Source organism: Odocoileus virginianus, chromosome 5 (assembly GCF_023699985.2).
Source record: "Odocoileus virginianus isolate 20LAN1187 ecotype Illinois chromosome 5, Ovbor_1.2, whole genome shotgun sequence".
NCBI classification, from domain to species: Eukaryota; Metazoa; Chordata; class Mammalia; order Artiodactyla; family Cervidae; genus Odocoileus; species Odocoileus virginianus.
The window spans coordinates 64,128,191-64,138,753 of record NC_069678.1 but is presented as its reverse complement, the minus strand read 5'-3'; the positions used below and the strand labels follow the sequence as shown (position 1 = coordinate 64,138,753).

The 10,563-nt window shown below is 37.4% G+C and overlaps 1 pseudogene; it reads left to right on the top strand.

Moving 5' to 3' along the window:
- The first annotated feature begins 7,329 nt into the window (after positions 1-7,329).
- LOC110132405 (ubiquitin-like protein 5 pseudogene) lies at positions 7,330-7,551 on the top strand (annotated as a pseudogene).
- The last annotated feature ends 3,012 nt before the right edge of the window (positions 7,552-10,563 follow it).

Below are 10,563 nucleotides of genomic sequence, written 5' to 3'. Positions count from 1 at the left end.
TTCCCCCAGCCTTGGGGAGTGTTGGTGTTGACGGCTTAAGGCTGATTGTCTCTCTCTGGGAATTGCCTTGGACAAGCAGGAACCTCACTCAGAGCGAGGCTATGCTTCCTCCCTGGGAGTGGCTTGCATCCAAAAACGGACCAATGAGGAATACCAAAGCCCGGCCTCTTTCCTTTACTGAAGATATATCTGAAGGCCCATTAAAGCTCTAGAACTATCCATGTGGGAGGCTGAGAAGTTTGAGGAACTTGAGATCTGACTTCTGGCAGATCTGTTCTATAAAGAAGAGATATTGAATTTATTTTGTAAAATTCTGGATAAGGGTAGTAGTGGAAAGAAGAGAAGAGGAGGAAATACTAAGTGAAATCAAAGATTATTCCAACTAAGACAAGACCATGCACTTTGCCTCTGACCCCTTGTTAGGACTTTGCAGATCTCCATCAAGTATTTGAGTGCAAGGGTTTGTGTGAGAGAGAGAGAAAGCAGTGAAGAGATTGGGCATCCTCTTGGAACTGACCTAGGATGGGATGGAATACGGGTATAATTTGGAAGTTTAGAGACATAATCTGAGGAAATAAATTCTACAACTTTGCATAAGCAGCAGGTATGGCTATGAACACTATAGGTTATAAGGTTTAACTAGTGAATATTTGGATATATCTGCTACAGCAATAAATACTTTGGAGAATAGAGTATAACTTTATTCTCCAAACATTTGTTTAGGAACTAATAGTAAAACTAATAAATGACAATATAATAAAATAAAGATAAAATGCTATGGAAATAGAAAGGTCCTGAGTAGCTAACTGATATAGTAAAGACAAATTTTGAACATTATTATTTAGTTTTACAATACAGAGAAAAACTAAGGGAAGAATTAACTTTAGAAATAACCAGATCTAAATTTATTATAAAGAAATGAGATATCAAGAAAAATGGGAAATCCATTCTTTACGAAAAATTTAAGACATAAATTATGTTCATCCATCTATCATGATGTATAAAAAATAATCAAGATTCTAGGCTCCAAGAAAATATTTCCAAAATTATTTTCTTAAAAAAAAAAAAAAGAAAAAAGAACCCTCAAAAGTATCCACTGAAGAAGGACCTCTGCAAATGAATTTAAAACTGTGGATTATAAACGCTACCAGAAGATAGACAAACACATTAGACAATTCCTAGAGAGCCATTTCTACCCCGTCACTAGGGTTGTTTGTGTGACTTTATGCATGAAACATAAAAGCACAAAGCTGAACTGAAATAAAATAGCAAATTAAGAGAGCCATCTACTGGTAGCTCATTGAAATCTGTTTAATTTGTCAGGTTTCTCTGACAAATATATTTCCATAGGTGATACTGTGATTAACTTTCTGGCTAAATTCAATCTGACCAATCTTTTTGCCATACTTTTTATGGAGGATATCTTTAAATAATATCATAGTTATAACTTGAAGCACATATATTCACGTGGAGGAGTTATTCTTTTACTGTTAGCCAACTAGACTATTACAGTAAGAATGGTAACAACAGGATATATGATGTTTAGTGAACTGTACAACATAAGAGCAGAAAATGTATGTCTAGTATGGCAGAAACCATAACAATATTGTAATTATTCTCCAATTAAATAAATTAATTAAAAAAATAAAAAAAGAAAATATGTCTCTAGCACTTTTTCATGTACTTTACTTACATTAATTCTTAAAACCTCCACAAAACCTTATACATTAGGAGCTATTATTATTCTCATTTTGCAGGTGAAGAAACTGAAGTTAGAGAAGCTAGATATCTCTACCAAAAGTCAAGCAGCTAAGAAATTTCAGAGAGCAGATTAGAACTCAAAAATCTGGAACAGAGTGGTTCCAAATAGGGAAAGGAGTATGTCTAGGCTATATATTGTCATCCTGCTTATTTAACCTGTATGCAGAGTACATCATGAGAAACACTGGACTGGATGAAGCACAAGCTGGAATCAAGATTGCTGGGAGAAATAGCAATAACCTCAGATATGCAGATGACACCACCCGTATGGCAGAAAGTGAAGAGGAACTAAAGAGCCTCTTGATGAAAGTGAAAGAAGAGAGTGAAAAAGCTGGCTTAAAACTCAACATTCAGAAAACTAAGATCATGGCATCTAGTCCCATCACTTAATGGCAAATAGATGGGGAAACAATGGAAACAGTGACAGACTTTATTTTGGGGGGGATCCAAAACCACTGCAGATGGTTGCTGCAGCCATGAAATTAAAAGATGCTTTCTCCTTGGAAGAAAAGTTATGACAAACCTAGACATGTATGGATGTGAGAGTTGGACTATCAAGAAAGCTGAGTGCTGAAGAATTGATGTTTTTGAACTGTGGTGTTGGAGAAGACTCTTGAGAGTCCCTTGGACTGCAGGGAGATCCAACCAGTCCATCCTGAAGGAAATCAGTCCTGAATATTAATTGGAAGGACTGATGCTGAAGCTGAAACTCCAATACTTTGGCCACCTGATGCGAAGAACTGACTCATTTGAAAAGACCCTGATGCTGGGTAAGATTGAAGATGGAAGGAGAAGGGGACGACAGAGGATGAGATGGTTGGATGGCATTAGTATGGACATGAGTTGGAGTGAACTCTAGGAGTTGGTGATGGACAGGGGGGCCTGGCATGCTGCAGTCCATGGGGTCGCAGAGTCAGACACGACTGAGCAACTGAACTGAATTTGGCTCCAGAATATATACTCTTAACCATAACCAGATGCAAACAACTATTGAGTTCATATTATCTCATTAGCATTGTTATGGTTTATAGAGATATTAAGTCAAATTTGAGAAAGTGACATTTACTTAGGATGACAGATGCAAATGTAGATAATTGTAGCAAAAATAATGTGGTAAGTTAATTAAAGTATGTAAAGGATGCTCTAAGACCACAGTGAAGAGGCACTTAGCTCAACCAGAAGGAGGAAGAATGGGATAGTGTCTTAGCTTGTTTTCTTAGTCATGGGACAAAGCACATTAAAATATAACTACTTGCTTACCTTTCTAGAGTGCAAGCTCCCTGAAGTCAGGGGCTATGTCTGCTTTTCTCACTCTTTTATTCCTCATATTGGGCACTACATATTTGTTTAATCAATGAATGCAACTCATTACTGTTGAGAAAAAATTTTGAGACATAGAGTGATGACAGATGAGGCTGGGAGAAGTGCAAAGGCCAGGCCTTGGTCCATCACCCTGTGCTGCTATGCTTAGTTGCTCAGTTGTGTCTCACTCTTTGAGACCCCACGGACTGTAGACAGCCAGGCTCCTCTGTCCATGGGGATTCTCCAGACAAGAATACTGGAGTTAGTTGCTATGCCCTCCTCCTGATACACTATCAGTTCAGTTCAGTTCAATCGGTCAGTCATGACTGACTCTTTGTGACCCCACGGACTGCAGCATGCCAGGCTTCCTTGTCCATCACCAATTCCTGGAGCTTGCTCAAACTCATGTCCACTGAGGTGGTGATGCCATCCAACCATCTCACCCTCTGTTGTCCCCTTCTCCTCCTGCCTTCATCTTTCCAACATCAGGGACTTTTCCAATGAGTCACTTCTTTGCATCAGATGGCCAAACTATTGGAGCCTCAGCTTCAGCATCAGTCCTTCCAATGATGTTTGACTCCTCAGTCATGTTCGATTCTTTGCAACCCCATGGACTATAGCCCACAGTAGTTTGCCTGTCTCCTCTGTCCATGAAATTGTCCAGGCAAGTATACTGGAGTGGGTAAACATTCCCTTCTCCAGGGGATCTTTTTGACTCATGGATTGAACCTAGGTCTACTGCTTTGCAGGAAGATTCTTTACCATCTGAGCCACCAAGACTTGACTTGTTAATTTCTTCAAACAGAACACATTTCTCCTCTATCACCAAATCTATTCCATTATCTATATTCTTTTGCTGTTGTTGAGATATGGTTCATATATTATTAAATTCCTGCTTTTGAAGTATACAATTCAGCATTTTTTTAAGTATACTTTTTAGTATATTCACAAAATCGTGCAACCGTCATCACTAATTTTAGAATATTTCATCACTGCTCCTCCCAAAGGAAATCCCATATCAGTAGACATTTACCATCTTATCCTTCCCTCCAGAATCTGGCAACCACTGCTTCAGTTCAGTCTATATGGATTTGCCTATTTTGGACACTTCATAGAAATGAAACCATACAATACATAACCTTTTGTGTCTGGCTTCTTTAATATAGTATAATGTTTTCAAAGTTCTTCTTTATTATAGTATAATGTTTTCAAAGTTCATCTGTGTTGAAGTTTATATCAGTACTTCCTTCTCTTTTTTATGACTAAATATCATTCCATTGTAAGGATAGGTCACATTTCTTTATGTATTCAGCAATTGACAGACATTTGAACTGTTTCCACCCTTTGGCTGGTATGAATAATGCTGGTACAAATATTTGCATACAAGTTTTTGTGTTATATGATATATGTTCTCTTTCTTGAGTGTGTATGTACCTGGGAAAGTTATTGCTGGGTTATGTGGTAATTCTATGTTCAACTTTTAGAGGAACTTATTTTCCAAAGCAGCTGCCCCATTTTATATCCCCACCAGTGATATACAAGAATTTTGATTTTCCAAATGCTTGTCAATGGTTGCTATTATTTCATTCTTTTTTCACAGCTGAGTAATATTCCATTGTGTATATATACCACATCTTCTTTATTCATTCTTCTGTCAGTGGACATTTAGGTTGCTTTCATGTCTTGGCTATTGTAAATACTGCTGCAGTGAATGTTGGCATGTGTGTATCTTTTTTAATTTTAGTTTTCTCTGGGTGTGTACCCAGGAGTGGGATTGCTGGATCATAAAGTAACTCTATTTTTAGTTTTTTAAAGAACTTGCAAATTGTCCTTCTGAGTGGCTGTACCAATTTACATTCCCACTAACAGTGTAGGAGGGTTCCCTTTTCTACCCATCCTCTTCAGCATTTATTATTTGTAGATTTTTTTGATGATAGCCATTCTGACTGGTGTGAGGTTGTAGTTTTGATTTTTATTTCTCTAATAATGAGTAATGTTGAGTGTCTTTTCCTATGCATACTGGCCATCTGTATGTCTTGTTTTGAAAGATGTCTGGACATTTTGCCCACTTTTTTGATTGGGTTTTTTGTTCCTTTTAAAATATTGAGCTGTATGAGCTATTTGTAAACACTCTTTGTGGTTTTGGTTTGCAGTTCTTTGATGCTAGTAATGTTGAACATTTCTTTGGAGAAATGTCAGTTCAAATTCTTTGCCCATTTTAGAGTTGATTTGTCTTTTTATTTTTTAGTTCTTTATATACTCTGGAGATAAGTCTTTTATCAGCAACATGCTTATTTTGTCACTTTCTTAGTGAAAATAAAAAAACTTTTGAAGCAAAATACAGTGCTCGCTTTGGCAGCACATATACTAAAATTGAAGCAAAATACACTTAATTTTGATAAATTTAAAATCTTTTTCTTTAATCATTTATGCTTCTGTTATTATATCTGAGAAACTTTTGCCTAACTTACAATCATGAAGATTTACTCTTAGGTTTTCTTCTGACAAATGTATTGTTTTAGCTCTTACATTTAAGTCTATGATCTATTTTGAGTTTATATTTGTGTAAGGCGTGAGGTACAGGTTTAAATTGATTGCTTTGCATTTGTTCTCAGAACCACTGAAAGGGAATCCATGGTGGCTCAGGGGTAAAGAATCCACCAACAATGTTGGAGGACTCACATTTCCCAAATTCAAAAGTTACTGAAAAGCTACAGTAGTCAAAGACAGTGGTACTGGCATAAGGATATATATAGAATTGCAAGTCCAGAAATACACCCATATATTTATGGGCAATTGATACTTGACAAGGATGCCACCACAGTTTACTGGGGAAATAATAATCTTTTTTAAAAATGGTAGTAGAAAAACTAAATGCTCATGAAGAAGAATGAAGTCATCATATACCAAAAAGAACTCCAAATGGATCAATCAAAGACCTAAGTGTAAGGGCTAACACTACAATAGTCTATCTTTCTATCTTGCCAAAAAATACTTTTATAACAACAAATTAAAAATTTGTTTAAATTTATGGTTTTATATGACTGAATGTCATCAAAATAGAAAAGGTTATTGAATTTAATTATTACTGTACATGTTTGTGTATTTTGTTAATGGATTGGCAATTTCTGGATTAGTAACAAAAAAAGTTATGTATGACCCATAAATTATTGTTCAGTCACTAAGTCGTGTCTGACTCTTTGCAACCGCTGGATTGCAGCACACCAGGCTTCCCCGTCCTTCACTATCTCCCAGAGTTTGCTCAAACTCATGTCCATTGTGTCAGTGATGCCATTCAATCATCTCATCCTCTGTTACCCCTTCTCCTCCTGCATAAATTATTGTATGATTTCTTAGCTTGCTAGGACTGCCATAACAAAGTACAACAAAAATTTTGAATTAAACATTAGAAATTTATTGTCCCACAGTTCTTGAGGTCCATGATCAATGTGTTGGCAGGGCTATGTTCTTGCTGATGGTTCTAGGAAAGGATCTGTTCCAGGTTTTTCTTCCAGCTTCCAGTAGTTCCTTGGCTTGTGACAATATAACTCCAGTCTTCAAATGGTGTTGTCCTTATGTGAGCGTCTCTTTGTCCAAATTTCCCCCTTTTAAAAGGTCATCAGTCCTATTGGATTAGTGATTCACCCTACTCCAGTGTGACTTCAGCTTAATTAATTACATCTGTGAGGACTCTATTTTCAAGTAAGATCATATGATGAAGCAATGGGGGTCAGGACTTCAACATATGACTTTCAGGAGGGACACAGTTCCACCAATAATGCATACTTTTCCCATAAAGTTAATATTCTTGCCTTCATTTCAGCAAAATAATTAGTGATGCTCACCATCACCAATCATAAAAGAAAACAAAAAGACAAGGCAGAGCAGGGTAAATAGTTTTAAGATTGACTAATTTGAATAATTCCATGGGCTCTGGGCTATAGACTTGATCTCTAGTTGCCTGATACCCAGCCCTGGGATGATTTAGAGCAGGGGAGATACTGGTTTAGTGTAAGAGTAGGATAAGGAGATGGTTGGGGGTATAGACTCGGGGTTGTTTGGTTTGCACATTAAAGGCATGCTCAGTAGACAAATAGTTATTCTCTGTAGGAATTAGCTAGCCTTTGGAGGAGTATTCTCTCCCTGGGTTTGTGAGGTCCCCAAGTGCCAGAGCATCAAGAATATAGAAAATAGGGCCTGAGCTCTACACTCAAGCGAGGAGATTGTGGCATCAGCTGGTTCCAGGTGACTTGAGCTCCAGTCAGGATGATCAAGGTTGTTGGTAGTGACTGTCTGGGGAAGAAAGTCTGCATTAAATGCAATACTAATGACACCATTGGGGACCTTAAGAGGCTGATCACAGCCCAAACTGGTACCTGTTGGAAAACCATGGTATTGAAGATGGGGTACATGACTTTTAAAGACCACATGTCTCTGGGGGACTATGAAACTCATTATGGGATGAACCTGGAGCTTTATTACCAATAGAGGAGAATTTCTCTTCCCTGCCCCTCATCTCCCACATTCCCCACCCCCACCCCAACTAATATGGATGCTTGTTTTTGGAAACTCATGTTGATAAAAACTTAGAGACTGAAAAAAAAAGAATACAAAAAACCAGGGAAAAAAAAGCTAATACAAGTTTTGACCTGTGATGAATGGATGCCAAATAGACAAACACAGAATCTAATAAAATATAGTTAGAACAACTTCATCCCTACTGGGGTGTTATAACTAAAAAGTGAAAAATATTAAGTGTTGTAGTATGTGTTGGAAAAGATGTAGAGAAGTGGGAAACTTCACACATTGCTGATGGAATATAAAATGGTACAGTTGCGGTGAAAGATTTCTGCAATTTATCAAAAAGTGAAACAGAGTTACCACATGATCTAGTAATTCCACTCCCACATATACACCCAACATAATCGAAAACAGGGATGTAAACAGATACCTGTGTGCCAGTGTTCATTGCAGCATTATTCACTATCCAAAGAATGTAAATAATCCAAGTGTCCATCAACAGATGAATGGGTAAACAAGTGACATAATCTTACAATAGAATATTATTCAGCCATAAAAGGGATATAGTATTTATATGCACATCATAAATGAACCTTTAAAACTATGCTCTAAGAGGAAAAAGCCAGACAAAGAGACCATATGTTTATGATTCCATTTATATGAATTAACCAGAATAAGCAAATCCATAGAAAGAGAAAGTATACTACTAGTTTCCAGGAACTAGGAGACAGAGTAAATAGAGAATGACTGCTTAATCAATATGAGGTTTCTTTTAAGGGTGATGAAAACATTTTAGAACCAGCTAGTAGTGACAGTTGCCCAACATTGTGAATTTACTAAATGGCACTGAATTGTATAATTTGAAATGGTTGAAATGATGAATTTCATGTTATCTGTATTTTACAACAGCAACAACAACAAACATCACCAAAAAAAAAAAAAAAGCCCATCTTCTGTTGGGTCCTTCAGGTTTGAATGTGACAGTGAGAACTTTAAGATTTATTAAAAGGATTGTTGTTCAGTTGCTCAGTCATATCCGACTCTTTGCGACCCCATGAACTGCAGCATGCCAGGCCTCCCTGTCCTTCACCACCTCCAGGAGCCTGCCCAAAGGATAGAATGAGATAGTGCATGTTAAAGCTCCAGGCTCCAGGCACATAAAAGGTACCCAATACATAGTAGTTACTATTATTTTGAAATAAATGAATATTAATCTGTAGGTGTTTGCATTTATGACACAGTGGTGGAACTATTGGTCTCCAAACTAAGAAAATACTATTTCAGAAAAGAGACCCAAACCACCCCTGCCACAGCCACTGCATGTGGTACAGCCTCGCAGCTAATTAGGCCGGGGTGAGCCCCACCTACCTGCATGTCCGCAGTAGTTGGCCCATACAGGGGACACTCCTTAGAGCGTATACACTCACGGGGGATGTACTGCCAGGCCCCATAGAACATCTTCTACATAAAGTCACTTCTCCAAGATGGGAAATGTAACTGACCTGTCGAGGCAATCCAAGCACAGGTTGGAAAAGAAATTCTAGACACAGAGCATTTCAGAAGGAGTGAGGTTATTAAGAACAAAGAGCAGAGATAAAGTGGGCACTGTGAGCTCAGGGGGCCAACCACCTGACAGATCAGGGAAAGCCAACAGTTTTCGTGAATTAATAGCTGATTTTTATAGCCTCAAGACAGAGAAAATTCCTGTTGGAAGGTTCCCATTAGGTGATTGGTTGGGGGTATTATACAGTGTTTGCTGGAGTGGACGTCTTGGCCTAATTCGGAGTCAGGAAGCTTGTGAGTGATGATCAGGGGCTTTTGGCAACAGTTACAAAGGGACTTAGTCAGCTTTGGAGGTGACCTTGGTTCTGGGCTCTGCTTCTGAGGCCTTGGTGCAAGGCCTTGCACCTGTGGCCTGGGGCAGGACTCAACATGACATAGCTAACAAATAGAAATAAACAGAGAACTGGCCAAAATGAGGAAGCAGAGAAATTGGAGAAGGAAAAAACATAACCTCAGAAGTGGAAACAACAAATCTACCTCATGAAGAGTGCAAGGTAAGGAGCATAAAAATATTCATTGATATTGATCATTTTGTAGTGTATAGAAATACCAAATAACTATGTTGTGTGCCGGGAAACAACATAGTATTTTGGGTGATTCAAACAAACAAACAAACAAACAGAAAAAGAGTTCAGATATGTGATCATAGGGGGAATTGGGAGGAGGAAGAGTTGGATGAAGATGATCAGAAGATATAAACATCAAGTTATAAGATAAATGAGTACAGAGGATGTAATGTACAACATGACTACCATAATTAACACTGCTGTATGTTATATGTGAAAGTTGCTAAAAGAATAAATCCTGAGAGTTCTCATCACAAGGAAAATATATTTTTTCTTTTTAAAAACTTTTGTATCTGTCCGAGATGATGGCTATTCATTAAATTGGTTTTCTCTTTTCTATCCCATTTAAACATTTTGAAAGAGTTGCCTTCTTTCACTTAACATCTCTGTTTCCTCACAGCTCCTCATTAAAATGAATAAATTGCTTTATAATAGATATTGATATTTCCAAATTTACAAGGTTAATTAGAGGTCAGGCCTTGAACCTGATAAATTCACTAAAGTTGCCACCTTATATATATTCTTAGAGTCAGCCAGCCATTTTTTACAGTGTTTAGGGGACACAGAGATGCTAAGACCTCTATAGCACTTAAGTAAATGATAATTAAGACAAGAGGGTACATTTCATACTGATGAAAGTAGCAAAATTTAATACTGATGCTAATACTCCAAAATTGGAGAAAATATGGGGAAACAGATTTTCTTATACAGCATTATATAAAACATAAATTGGTAAAACTTTCCTGAGAGTCAGATGTAACTTATGAAGAAGCTTAAAAAATAAAAGTCTTGCCCTAAACATAGTGCTTCTACAAAATTATTCTAGGAAGATAAACCATCGTGGTCAAAA